Source organism: Balaenoptera musculus, chromosome 17, assembly GCF_009873245.2.
Source record: "Balaenoptera musculus isolate JJ_BM4_2016_0621 chromosome 17, mBalMus1.pri.v3, whole genome shotgun sequence".
NCBI classification, from domain to species: Eukaryota; Metazoa; Chordata; class Mammalia; order Artiodactyla; family Balaenopteridae; genus Balaenoptera; species Balaenoptera musculus.
In genome coordinates this window covers 41096663-41112087 of record NC_045801.1, presented here as the reverse complement: position 1 = coordinate 41112087, position 15425 = coordinate 41096663, and the positions used below count along the sequence as shown (strand labels likewise).

Below are 15425 nucleotides of genomic sequence, written 5' to 3'. Positions count from 1 at the left end.
TCCAGGGGGCCATGATTAGGGGTATATTTGACCCCACAGCCATCTGGGATGAGCTGCTTTTCTGTCACCATGTTTCCAAATTCATCCACATTAAACTTAGCAAATCCCTACTTCTTGGAGATGTGGATCTTCTGGGGGCCAGGGAACTTGAACTTGGCCTTGACCACATGCTCCTTGTTCTGCAGCTTGTTCTGCAGATGGACATTATGACTTCGCCAATGTGGACCCTGGCCACTGTGCCCTGGGGCTTTTCAAAGGCACCATGCATACCAATCTGGAGCCTAGATTAGGGACAGCATGCCAGACATAAATGTCCACTGGAAAGGGCTGTCTCCAAGGTCCCTCAGGGCAACCCATGCAGGCAACAGGCTGCATACACTACCTAGGAGTTTGCAGCCATTGCACACCAGGCCTCCATGGAGGAAAAGAGCACAGTCAGCTTAATTGGCTGCAAATAGGTGCTCCCTTTTCTAATCTTGGATTGAACCCAGCACTCCATGGCTACTTTCTCCCAGCCACTAGCCCAACTTAGCCTTGACATGCCCCCCTTGGACATCATTTTCTAGATTGAAATACAATCTTTTGTCTATATTTTGCAAACTCCAAATTAAAATATGTAGGTTTGGCACATATTTATATACTTCTGGGAGTAATGATTTAAAATATTTGAAATTAGAGGTGTCTTTAATTTCTTAAACATATGGTTACTGCCACGCTACCACCATAATTTTGCCAGAATCCCTACAGTCTGGTTGCTATAATCATCTCTCTCTTTTGTTAGCCATGCAAGAAACTCTATTTTCTTCACTGGGGTTCTCTCCCCTTTATTTCCTTGCCCACCCTGAGTCTACGCCTTTGTCATCACAGCTTGAAACTCCTGGACCCTTGGCCAATCAATGCCTTTATATGAGTATTTAGGGGACATTTGTTTATTTAGTGTGGGCTTTAAAATTAGTTAGCCCCTCCAAGCCAATTGGCATATAATTTGTTTGGATATTTGATATTTGGGAAATAAGTTACATAGAAGTTTATCTCATTCACTGGTAATTATCTTGGATAGTCTTGCTTTGTGTCTTATAGCAAGAAGGTGATACTTTCCATGCATAATTGTATCACTAAGTAATATAAAACCATTTGATGTCATGTTTGCTTAGCATTTTGCTCTTAACCTCTATGTAGGTTTTAGTATGTGTGTTAGAGATATTTGTTTTCATGTCTGTTTCTCCCATAGATGGTAAGTTTCTCACAATCAGGAATCCTTCCTCATTCATCTTTGCATTTTCAGTCCTAGCATGGTGCTGGGAATAAAATATGTGTCCAAAAAGTGGTGTAGAAAAAATCAGATTGATGTCTTTGATCAGTTTCATAAATGATCTACTATTATCACTCACTGAGTCATAACTATATATTTATGTCTCCTTTACCAACCATTAAGTTTCTGGCTTGGGCCATTTAGTACAAACTATAGATTAAAATGAACAGTTATATGCCAACAAGTTGGACAACCTAGAAGAAATGGATACATTCCTAGAAACATACAACCTACCAAGACTGAATCATAAGGAAACAGAAAATCGAACAGACCAATTACTAGTACAGAGATTGAATCACAATCAAAAACCTCCCCAAAACAAAAGTCCAGTACCAGAGGGCCTCACTGGTGAATTCTACTAAACATTCAAAGAAGTAATACCAATCTTTCTCAAACTCTTTCAAAACATTGAAGAGGAAGGAATGCTTCCAAACTAATTTTATGAGGCCAGCATTACCCTGATACCAAAACCAGAAAGGGACACCACAAGAAAAGAAAATTACAGGCCAATATCGCTGATGAACATAGATGCAAAACTTCTCAACAAAATATTTGCAAACATAATTCAACAATACATTGAAAAGATCATGCACCATGATCAAGTGGGATTTATTTCAGGGATGCAAGGATAGTTCAACATCCACAAATCAGTCAGTGTGACACATCACATTAGCAAAATGAAGAATAAAAATCATATGATCATCTCGATATGTGTGGAAAAAGCATTTAACAAAATTCAACACCATTTATGATAAAAACTCTCACCAAATATGGGTATAGAGGATACGTGCCTCAACATGATTCAGGCCATATATGACAAGCCCATAACTAATGTCATACTCAATGGTGAAAAGCTGAAAGCTTTCCTCTAAGAACAGGAAAAAAACACAGATGCCTACTTTCACCTCTTCTATTCAACATAGTATTGGAAGGTGTAACCAGAGAAATTTAGGCGAGAAAAAGAAATAAAAGGCATCCAAATTGGAAAGGAGAAAGAAAAACTGTCACCATCTGCAGGTTATCTGGTATAATATATAGAAAAATCTAAATACTCCATGAAAAAAACTGTTAGGACTAATAGACAAATTCAGTAAGGTTTCAGGATGCACAATCAATACACAAAAAAACTCTTGGATTTCTTTTTTTTTTTTTTTTTAATAAATTTATTTATTTATTTATTTTTGGCTGCATTGGGTCTTCATTGCTGTGCGCAGGCTTTCTCTAGTTGTGGCGAGCGGGGGCTACTCTTCGTTGCAGTGCACAGGCTTCTCATTGCAGTGCCTTCTCTTGTTGTGGAGCACGGGCTCTAGGTGCATGGGCTTCAGTAGTTGTGGCACATGGGCTTCAGTAGTTGTGGCTTGTGGGCTCTAGAGCACAGGCTCAGTAGTTGTGGTGCACAGGCTTAGTTGCTCTGTGGCATATGGGATCTTCCTGGCCCAGGGCTCGAACCCAGGTCCTCTGCACTCGCAGGTGGATTCTTAACCACTGCACCACCAGGGAAGCCCAAAACTCTTGGATTTCTATACACTACAAATGAACTATCAAAAAGAGAAATTAAGAAAACAATTCCACTTACAATTGAATCAAGAAAAAGAAAATACCTGGGAATAAATTTAACCAAGGAGGTGGAAAGCCTGTATATTGAAAACTACAAGACATTAATGAAAGAAATAGAAGAAGATGCAAATAAATGGAAAGATATTCTGTACTCATGGAATGAAAGAAACAATACTGTTAAAATGTCTATACTCTACAAAGCAATCTACAGATTCAATGCAATCCCTATCAAAATTCCAATGGCATTTTTCACAGAAATAAAACAAATAATCCTAAAGTTTATATGGAACCACAAAAGACCCCGGATAGCCAAAACAATCTTGAGAAAGAAGAACAAAACTGGAGGCATCACACTTCCTGACTTCAAATTATATTATAAAACTATAATAATTAAAACAGTATGGAATTGGCATAAAAACAGACACATAAATCAGTGGAACAGAATAGAGCACTCAAAAATAAGCCCATACATATATGATCAATTAATTTACAACAAAGGAGCTAAGAATATACAATGGGGAAAGGGCAGTCTCTTCAATAAATGATGTTGGGAAAACTGGACAACCACATACAAAAGATTGAAATTGGACTCCTGTTTTATACCATACACAAAAATTAATTCAAAATGAATTAAAGACTTGAACATAAGACTGGAAACCATAAAACTTCTAGAAGAAAACATAGTCATCTCCTCTGCATAGGTCTTGGCAATGATTTTTTGAATCTGACACCAAAAACGAAAGAAACAAAAGCAAAAATAAAACAAGTGAGACTACATCAAACTAAAAAGTTCTGCACAGCAAAGGAAACCATCAACAAAATGAAAAGGCAACCTACTAAATGGGGGAGAAAATATTTGCAAAGCACACCTGATAAGGGGCTAATATCCAAAAAATATGTATGGAAGCTACCTAAGTGTCCATCGACAGACAAATGGTTAAGAAAGATATATATGAACACATACACATAAGACACAGTGGAATTACTCAGCCATGTAAAAGAGTGAAATCTTGTTATTTGTGACAGCATGGATGGACCTAGAGGGTATTATGCTGAGTGAAATGTCAGACAGAGAAAGACAAATACCATAGATTTCACTTATATGTGGAATCTAAAATACAAAAGAACAAAAATAACAAAAGTCAGGGGGTGTGAAGGTAAGTGAAATTGGTGAAGGAGACTGAGGTACACACTTCCAGTTATAAAATAAATAAGTCATGGGGATATAATGTACTGCGTAGGGAAAATAGTCAATAATATTGTAACACTTTGTATGATGTCAGATGGTAACTAGACTCATATGATGATCATTTCACATTGTATAAAAATATCAAAATCACTATGTTGTATACATGAAACTAATATAATATTGTAAGTCAAATAAACTTTTATAAAAATATATAAAGAACTCATACAGTTCAACAGCCAAAAAACACAAACAGGACAAAACCAACCCCCAAAACAATCTGATTAAAAAATGGGCAGAAGATCTTAATAGATATTTTTCCAGAGAAGACATACGGATGGGCAACAGGTACATGAAAAGATGCTCAACATCATTAATCTCCAGGGAAATGCAAATCAAAACCACAATGAGCTATCACCTCACACCTGTTAGAATAGTTATTTTCAAAAAGAAAAGAAATAACAAGTGTTGGTGAGGATGTGGAGAAAACAGACCACTTGTACACTGTTGGTGGAAATATAAATTGGTGCACCCACTAGGGAAAACAATATAGAAGTTCCTCAAAACATTAAACATGGGACTACCATATGATCTAGAAATTCCATTTCTGGGTAGTTATCTGAAGAAAATGAAAACACCAATTTGAAAAGATATATGCACCTCCATGTTTACTGCAGTATTATTTACAATAGCCAAGACATGAAAACAATCTAAGTGTCCATCCATGGATGAATGGTTAAAGAGATTGTGGTATATATATATATACAATGGGATATTATTCAGCCATAAAAAAGAATGAAATATTGCCATTTGTGACAACATGGATGGACCTTGAGGGCATTATGCTATGTGGAATAAGTCAGACAGAGAAAGACAAATACTGTATGATCTCTAAAATATGTGGAATCTAAACAAACAAACCAAAAAGTAAAAACCAAGCTCATAGATACAGAGAACAGATTGTTGGCTGCCAGATGCAGGACAGGAGTGCGGTGGGGTACGTGTGGGAGAAATGGGTGAAGAGGGTCTAAAGGTGAAAAGAAAAAAATATTTTCCCTAAAATGCAAAACTGTAGTCAATTTAACTGTATGTCCTTGGGCTAGTTGCTCAGATGTACAAAGACTGAATTTTCTTATATGTAAAATGAAAGTTCTAACAATATCTACCCCATAGTCTGTCAAGAGCATTGAATGAGAATCTGTATTGTATATGAAAGTCCTTTGTGAACTGTATAATATATTAAGATTAGCTGGGTGTTTATTTACACGTGCTTTTGTATACACACACATTGTGAGAGTAATGGGATTTCTGATGATCTTTGTAGAATGGGGAGGAGTTAAATTGGCAGAGAAGAGAAAAGATAAGTCAATATGTGGGAAAAATAAATAAATAAAAATAAAGAGAGGTTAATTGAAACCCAAATAAAATTAAAGGAGAAACATGAGAGGCATTCCTTTAAAAATAATAATGCCCACTGTTAATAAAAAACATATATAAATTTTCTGTAGCAATCCTGTGTTCTTCCTTTTCCACCAAACATGTGGTAGTAAAACTAACTACTTAACATGCTCAAGAAATCAACTACTTTCACTCATATTAATAATAATTCTAATAAAAAATTCATATAATACTATATGCCAGGTACTGTTCTAAGACCTTGCAGGGGTTATCACAACAGCCCCATTATTATCTCCACTTTTCCAAGAACTAAAGTAGTTTGCTCAAGGTGATGCCACTAAGTGGTAGAGCTGGGATTTGAGTCTATAGAACGAGCCAGAGGCCAAGCACTTAGACACTATGCTGTATTTCTTTTTGAATAACTTAACCAATCAACATCTACTGAGGTCCTGTACAATAGATGCTTCCTCATTCATTTTCTCATATAACCTTGACAACAAGACTAAGAGATAAGTGTAATTATTAGTTTCAGTTTTCAATTGAGGGAACTGAAACTCAGGTCAAATGGCTAGTGCCAGGTCATACCGCTTGTAAGAGTATGAATTTAGAAGTAGATGCCTTGCTCCTTCTATCATATCACAGCTGGATGCAAATCAATGAATTAATGCTAAGTTCCTGGGGTCTAGTTTGTCATAATTCTTACTTTGCAAATCTGAGTCTTTTATTTTTTTTAATTGGAGTATAATTGCTTTACACTGTTGTGTTAGTTTCTGCTGTACAATGAAGTGAATCAGCTATATGTATACATATATCCCCTCCCTTTTGGACCTCCCTCCCACCCCCTCCCCCAATCCCCCCCATCTAGGTCGTCACAGAGCACCGAGCTGAGCTTTCTGTTCGTTACAGCATGTTCCCGCTAGCTATCTAGTTTATGCATGGTAGTGTATATACGTCAATTCTAATCTCCCAATTCATCCCACCCTCCCCTTCCTCCCCTGTGTCCATATGTCCATTCTCTATGTCTGTGTCTCTAGTCCTGCCCTGCAAATAGGTTCATCTGTACCAATTTTCTAGATTCCACTTATACATATTAATATATGATATTTGTTTTTCTCTTTCTGGCTTACTTCACTCCGTATGACAGACCCTAGGTCCATCCACATCTCTACAAATGACCCAATTTCGTTCCTCTTTATGGCTGAATAATATTCCATTGTGTATAGGTACCACATCTTCCATTCTGGAGAGGGTGTGGAGAAAAGGGAACCCTCTTGCACTGTTGGTGGGAATGTAAATTGATACAGCCACTGTGGAGAACAGTATGGAGGTTCCTTAAAAAACTAAAAATAGAACTACCATATGACCCAGCAATCCCACTACTGGGCATATACCCTGAGAAAACCATAATTCGAAAGGACACATGTACCCCAATGTTCATTGCAGCACTATTTACAATAGCCAGGACATGGAAACAACCTAAATGTCCAACGACAGATGAATGCAAATCTGAGTCTTAAAAGAAGGGGCTTTGGAGTTTAACAGAGCTTGGTTTGAGTCCTAATTCTGCCACTTTCTAATTCTGAGACATCGGTCGAGTCAAATTAACTTCTTTGCATCTCAGTTTCCTTAGGATGAAAATGGGGTTCATGAATGAAAATTAAATGAGGTTTGCACGAGAGTGTTTGGTAAGTGACAAAGCTCTGTACAGATGAATTTCTATTCACAAGGCTGGCAGATGACTACACACAGGATCCAGTGGCAGAAGGAAGATTTGAACTTGCAACTCTCTGCTTGACTCCATTTGACCCCTCTATTTATCTGTTTCCTCATGTGCTCTTTGCATCCTCCCATCATCAACTTACTTAATGGTTTAATGGGGGGAATGAATGCTTCTTGTAGAAATAGCAAGTTTTATCGATGGCTCCTTAGTTGATTCTGAAGATGAAATATTTATTCTAGAACTAAATAGTTTTGGGTACGTCACCAAGTCAAAGAAAAGGGAACAATAAAATTAGGTCTGTTAGGACCTAATTAGGAACTTGTAGTCTGAGGTCCTATCATCAGTTAAACTTTAACCAGTTTTTCTGAAAATAGCTGCTCAGAGCAACACACAACTCCTGGAAGTTTAAAAAACCCCAGAAAGGTCAGATAACTCCTAGGACAAAACAAAAATTAAATAAAGAAAAAATAGAAAGAACAAATATCGCCCTATTCCAACAAAATGAATTCGTCCAATTTAAAGGCCATCAAACAATGCCTGGCCTTTACAGAGGTCTTTTCATTACATGAATTTCAAATGCCTTAAATTCACTGGATTATGACCAGTTCTCACCTCCTATAGAAGCAAGGTGGAAGCAGAATCAGCCTGCAAGGTGAATTTGGATTTCTGGGGGAGGGCAAGGTAGTGATCTGGAAACTCTTCCCAGCGGCCTTTGCCTACCTGTTGGTTAAAGTTGCTTGACAGCTGCTTGGGCTTAGCTGTGGACAACCCAGGGCTCTACTTCTACCCCGCTCCCCACGAGCTTACTTCCCTTTTGCAAAATCATGACGTTCTTTCCCAAGTTAGGGAACAAGAATTTTCTTTTCCAGAATGGACTATGAAGTGAGGATACAATTACTCATATGGTTTAATTTAAAATGCAAAATCTTTGAAAAATAGGTATTTTCAAAATAAGCGTTTTGGTCTGGAGCTCTGGTTCTCATTAACTTGGCTGAGGCCCTTGATGATATGTTGGAACTGTTTAAACACCAACTCACACGCCTGCTCTCAGGTGTTCATAAACCCACTGCCTTCCCCTGGGACCCTGGCCAGCACCGAGACCTGGTGTTTCCCTCACTCCATCTGTGACTTTTGTGAAAGGGAGCTGAATGGTTTAATGTGATGTTTAGTAATCCCTGCCCACTCAGCTGAAGTGCACGATGCAGGAATGACAGTACTTGGGGTCTGGTTCTGCCTTCAAACCCTGGCATGAATCCTCTGTTGTGCGTGGTCTCCCCCTCCCCTCCTGACCATGTCTCCATGGCAGGGACTTACCTTCACTGGGTTCATTGCACGTGAGTCTTTAAGGAAAAACATTGGCTGAAGCTGAAGAGTCTTTCCAGCCTGATGGGAACGTATTAAATTTTATTAGAACAAGCCAAATATAATCTCTACACATACTGTTAAACCTCGAATGCATGGTACAAAAGGCATTCCATAGGCATGTAAAATTACATGTTTGCTTTAAGACATGCCTTTTATCTAGGATGTTCCAAGAACATGAAAAGCATTAACTGCTGGTTTTCAGGAATGACCTTCATTAGGGAGGAAGGTAAGAAACCCAGGGAAATTTTTTTCCTCACAGGTTCCCAGGAAAGGGATAGCAGAGCTCTATGCCCTGGACGATGTGTGTGAGATACACGGGCCTTCTCTTCCCTGAGCACTTGAGGAGATGTCCTGCACTGTAAACCCAAAGCCTTAAGCACCCTGGTCAACCCTAGAAGCTGTGATTCCACAGAGAGGGTGCATTTTGAAAGCCTTCCCCACCCCCTTAGCTTCTTTGGTAAGACTTCTCTTCAAAAGACTCCAAAAGAGCCTCTCTGCAGTTTTCCGTTTGGAAAATAACAAAGAATGTAGTCTTTTATTTTTTAAAAAGACTTAATTTTATTTATTTTTGGCTGCATTGGGTCGCCATTGCTGCACACAGGCTTTCTCTAGTCGAGCGGGGGCTTCTCTTGTTGTAGAGCAACAGGCTCTAGGCGTGAGGGCTCAGTAGTTGTGGCACGCGGCCTCTAGAGCGCAAGCTCAGTAGTTGTGGCGCACGGTATTAGTTTCTCCGTGGCATCCTGGACCAGGGATTGAACCTGTGTCCCCTGCGTTGGCAGGTGGATTCTTATCCACTGCGCCACCAGGGATGTCCCCGAAGATGCAGTTTTTTTAAAAGAATTTCACTTTTTATTTATTTATTTATTTCTGGCTCTGTTGGGTCTTTGTTTCTGTGCGAGGGCTTTCTCCAGGTGCGGCAAGCGGGGACCACTCTTCATCGCGGTGCGCGGGCCTCTCACCGTTGCGGCCTCTCTTGTTGCGGAGCACAGGCTCCAGATGCGCAGGCTCATTAGTTGTGGCACACGGGCTCATCTGCTCTACGGCATGTGGGATCTTCCCGGACCAGGGCTCGAACCCGTGTCCCCTGCATTGGCAGGCAGATTCTCAACCACTGCGCCACCAGGGAAGCCCTAAGATGCAGTCTTTTAATCTCATTATCTTTCTGATATCTCTTGGGACTTAACCTACTCAAGCCCACCGTCAGTTCAGCTGAGCCCCATTTCCTTGGCACCTTGATCCTTGCCCCCAGTGCCAAGCCTCTACGCAGAGTCCTCTACTCCTCTTCCATTTTGCCCTCCTGGCTGATCCTCCTTTTGCTTGATTCTCTATCCTTATCTTCGTAGTGAATGTCCCTTTCACCATCTGCTCAGAAGAAACCTGTTGTAGACCTGCTCTTAGCATTTCTCTGCTACAAGCCCGCAATTCCTTACTTGCGATTCTGAAATAAACAAACGCATTGAGAACCGAAAGCTTTTTGTATTTTATATGGTGACAAAAATAGATGTGAACTGATGTGGATCTATTCATCCTGTTTACTCTTAATATTCATACATTTGTCTGCAGAAATATTAGTGTGTTCCGTTATGAAGTGCTTCCCAGGTATTACGTATTAACTGTATGTGTTCCATTATTAATTTTCTAAAATCTTAAAAATTCTGAATCCAGAAATGAATCTGGCCCCAAGGGATTTTGGATAAGGTGTTGTAGACCCGTGCTTCTAAACCACGGCTTTTAACCCGCTGGTAAAGTCCTTTCCTCTATTTGGAATCATGCTTTCTGGCTATTCCCCACACTCCTCTGTCATATTGACATCATCTGATCATCTTCTGGTTATTTCCCTCTGATGAAAGATACACATCTCCATATTTTTCTTCTGCCCTCATTTCTGCACTAAATTCACCCTGACTGAATTCACTATTTGCCAATTACAGGGGACCCTTTTCTTTATTTTATTGCTCTTTCTGTGTCCCTAGAAACTGTTCACCTCTCTCTTCTTGATACCATCTCTTCCCTTTCCTTCTTCAGCATCATCCTCTCTGGTCCTCCTTTCACTCTCTCATCCGTTATTACTTGTGGGTGATTTAAGTCCATTAACAATTGAAACTACTAGGCATTTCTTTTGGCTTAGGGATACCATGAAAAATTATTGAGACACTAAGGGGATTATGGATTGAGAAAGTTTGAGAGTCGTGTAGTGTATATATGTTATATATATAGTCTATAAGGAGAATCTTCATTTCTTTTTACTGCTGCCTAGAACCCCTTAGGGTGGATATACTATAGTTAGTTCCACCAGACCCCTATTGGTGGACCTTTGGGTTATTTCCAGCTTTTAGCTATTTCAAATAATGCTGAGATGAATAGCCTTGTGTCTTTTTGTATCTTTGCCAATGTTTCTGTGGGAGAGATTCCTAGAAGTGGGATGGATGGGTCAAAGGGTAAATGCATATGACATTTTGCTGGATACTGCCAAATTCCCCTGCATAGGAGTTATACCATTTTACATTCCCATCATCAAATTATGAGAGTGTCTGTTCCCCAAAGTCTTGCCAACAAAGTATGATGTCAAATTTTGGGGGTTTTGCCAATATGACAGGTGAGAAATTGCATCTGACTGCAGTTTTAATTTGTATTTCTCTTATCATGAAAGAGGTTGAGCATTTTTTCATATGAGTAAGAGTAATTTGCATTTATTTTTCAATGAATTGTCTGATTATATCTCTAGTGAAAATTTCTATAGGGTTTTTGGTCTTTTTCCTCTCCATTTTTAGAGGCTCTTTATATGTAAATTATAAATATTTTTCCAGTTTGTCATTTGTCTTTTTGAAAAATATAAATACATATTTCCAAACAGCCCTTCAGATTGTCATTTGTCTTTTTAGTTGCATATTATGTTGGTGTATTTTTTCTTTGCTATACAAATTCTTTCTCTTTTAATTTGGTGAAGCTGTTTGGATTTTGAACCACACAGTTAGGAAAATTTTCCCTACTCTATTAATTTGTATTTTCTTTTAATGCACTTTTGACTTTGCCATGCCTCTCTATGTCCAGAAACTAAAGAAGACAATAAGAGAAAAATCATGTGAAATTTGGAAGGCAAGAATACAACTCCTTACCTTGAAGTGTCAGGACCTAGAATGACTTTGAGCATTTTCCTATGGACATGTATTCAGTCATCTTTTATATTTGGCTTCTAGCTCTGACTGTAAGAAGTGCCCATTTCTACCTGCAAATTCGGCTTTAAAATATATTGACTACTTGTCCATCGACAGATGAATGGATAAAGATGTGGCACATATATACAATGCAATATTACTCAGCCATAAAAAGAAATGAAATTGAGTTATTTGTAGTGAGGTGGATGGACCTAGAGACTGTCATACAGAGTGAAGTAAGTCAGAAACAGAAAAACAAATACTGTATGCTAACACATATATATGGAATCTAATGGTCTTGAAGAACCTAGGGGCAGGACAGGAATAAAGACGCAGACGTAGAGAATGGACTTGAGGACACGGGGAGGGGGAAAGGTAAGCTGGGACGAAATGAGAGAGTAGCATTGACATATATACACTACCAAATGTAAAATAGATAGCTAGTGGGAAGCAGCTGCATAGCACAGGGAGACCAGCTCGGTGCTTTGTGACCACCTAGAGGGGTGGGATAGGGAGGGTGGGAGGGAGACTCAAGAGGGAGGGGATATGGGGATATATGTATATGTATAGCTGATTCACTTTGTTATACAGCAGAAACTAACACACCATTGGAAAGCAATTATGCTCCAATAAAGATGTTAAAAAATATATATATATTGACTACAGGCAGTTGCCTTTGTTTTACTCAATAAAGGATAGGGAAGTGAATTGATTGCCAGAACAGAGAAGGCATGTAAGTAAAGGAGTAGTGAAATTCTAGAGGCTGATTTGAGTAGATTTATTGGCACTTTTGTTCATCTTTGGTGAATGTGTGTGTGTGTGTGTGTGTCTGTGCATGTGTGATGATCCAAAGAGGTGCTGTGTAGCACCTTTTTTTTCAAAGAGATATTGACTTATGACCACTTACACACTGTGTTGCAGAGAAGCAAGGGAAAGCTTTGTAGAAGAACAAGGCCGTTTCTACTATACTATTAGAAAACACTAACTTCAACCCTAATTAAGCAAAATGTCATCCCAACAAAAAAAATTCCATTTTCTTCATTAGTAGACTTATATTACAAAAAAATTATATTCCATTGTGTTTTGAATTCTGTTAAAAATTTTATTTAAAAGTTTGTGAAAATTTGTTTTCTATCTTGTTATATAAGTACCTACGAAACATCCTTGATTTTGCCTCTTGGTGTGTAAAGCCTAAAATATATTCTACCTGGTTGTCAATCCCTGCATTAAATAAACAGTAACACTTGTGATGGATCTTAAAGGAGAAAGTTCAATGTGTTATGGAGATTTAACTAGCCCATGGCACAGGTTCGCACACTTTATTTTTTTATTTTTAAGATTTTTTTAACATCTTTATTGGAGTATAATTGCTTTACAGTGTTGTGTTAGTTTCTGCTGTATAAAAAAGTGAATCAGCTATATGTATACATATATCCCCATATCCCCTCCCTCTTGCATCTCTCTCCCATGCTCCCTATCCCACCCCTCTAGGTGGTCACAAAGCGCCGAGCTGATCTCCCTGTGCTATGCAGCTGCTTCCCACTAGCTATCTATTTTACATTTGGTAGTGTATATATGTCCGTGCCACTCTCTCACTTCGTCCCAGCTTACCCTTCCCCCTCACTGTGTCCTCAAGTCCATTCTCTAGTAGGTCTGTGTCTTTATTCCCTTCCTGCCCCTAGGTTGTTCATGATCATTTTTTTTTTTTAGATTCCATTTATATATATGTTAGCATACGGTATTTGTTTTTCTCTTTCTGACTTACTTCACTCTGTATGACAGACTCTAGGTCTATCCACCTCACTTCAAATAACTCAGTTTCATTCATTTCATGGCTGAGTAATATTCCATTGTATATATGTGCCACATCTTCTTTTTTTTTTAACATCTTTATTGAAGTATAATTGCTTTACAATGGTGTGTTAGTTTCTGCTTTATAACAAAGTGAATCAGTTATACATATACATATGTTCCCATATCTCTTCCCTCTTGCATCTCCCTCCCTCCCACCCTCCCCATCCCACCCCTCTAGGTGGTCACAAAGCACCGAGCTGATCTCCCTGTGCTATGCGGCTGCTTCCCACTAGCTATCTATTTTACATTTGGTAGTGTATATATGTCCATGACACTCTCTCACCCTGTCACATCTCACCCTCCCCCCTCCCCATATCCTCAAGTCCATTCTCTAGTAGGTCTGTGTCTTTATTCCCATCTTGCCACTACGTTCTTCATGGCCTTTTTTTTTTTCTTCCTTAGATTCCATATATATGTGTTAGCATACTGTATTTGTTTTTCTCTTTCTGACTTACTTCACTCTGTATGACAGACTCTAACTCCATCCACCTCATTACAATACCTCCATTTCATTTCTTTTTATGGCTGAGTAATATTCCATTGTATATATGTGCCACATCTTCTTTATCCATTCATCTGTCGATGGACACTTAGGTTGCTTCCATGTCCTGGCTATTGTAAATAGTGCTGCAATAAACAGTGTGGTACATGACTATTTTTGAATTATGGTTTTCTCAGGGTATATGCCCAGTAGTGGAATTGCTGGGTCATATGGTAGTTCTATTTTTAGGTTTTTAAGGAGCCTCCATACTGTTCTCCATAGTGGCTGTATCAATTTACATTCCCACCAACAGTGTAGGAGGGTTCCCTTTTCTCCACACCCTCTCCAGCATCTATTATTTGCAGAGTTTTTGATGATGGCCATTCTGACTGGTGTGAGATAATACCTCATTGTAGTTTTGATTTGCATTTCTCTAATGATTAGTGATGTTGAGCATCCTTTCATGTGTTTGTTGGCCATCTGTATATCTTCTTTGGAGAATGCAGAAGAATTCTCACCCACCCTGCCACAGTAGTCTGATTCAGCAGCTCCGAGTGAAAACAAGGGATCTGCATTTTAAATGAGGATCTGGATGATTCTATTGCAGTTTGGACTACCATGAGAAAGTTGGTGTGGGGTGGGGCAAGGCCTCTCCAAGGAAGTAAAATCTAAACTGAGACTTAAAGACTGAATGGAGCAAAAGTGGGCAGTTTGGAGAAGAGTATTCTGAAGAGAAGGGACAGTGGATAGGGGCAGGAGTTTCAGAGGAAGTGAAAGAAGTTAGGGGTTTCTGGAGCAGAGTGAAGTAAACAATGCAAGAGACAGAGGAGACTGGGGAGGGAGTCGGGAGATTCACTCCTAAAAGGTCTATCAGCCGTGTTATAGTGTTTGGACTTGATCCCGAGGACAATGAGAAACCATTGAATAAATGCTTTTAAAATAATTATTTTATATTTACATCTTTATATATTTATATACACATATGCGTGATTTTATTTTTTCATTTTTATTTATTTTTTTGTCGCTTTTTAAAAATTTTTATTGGACTGCAGTTGATTTACAATGTTGTGTGAGTTTCAGGTGTACAGCAAAGTGAATCTGTTATACACATACATATATCCACTATTTTTTTTTCAGATTCTTTTTTCCATATAGGCCATTACAGAGTATTGAGTAGAGTTCCCTGTGCTATACAGCAGGTTCTTGTTAGTTATCTATTTTATATATAGTAGTATGTATATGTCAATCCCAAGCTCCCAATTTATCCCTCCCCTCCTTATCCCCTGGTAACTATAAGTTTGTTTTCTACATCCGTGATTTTATTTCATTTTTTAAGATTTTACTTAAAAATTTTTTTAATTGAAGTAGTTTACAATGTTGCATTAGTTTCAAGTGCA

The 15425-nt window shown here is 38.6% G+C and overlaps 1 non-coding gene across 1 annotated transcript; it reads right to left on the bottom strand.

The window, feature by feature from the left end:
- Positions 1–325: 325 nt before the first annotated feature.
- Positions 326–454, bottom strand: LOC118883902. Its single transcript, XR_005017131.1, has one exon. It is a non-coding gene; the product is annotated as a small nucleolar RNA SNORA70 (small nucleolar RNA).
- Between the last annotated feature and the right edge of the window lie 14971 nt (positions 455–15425).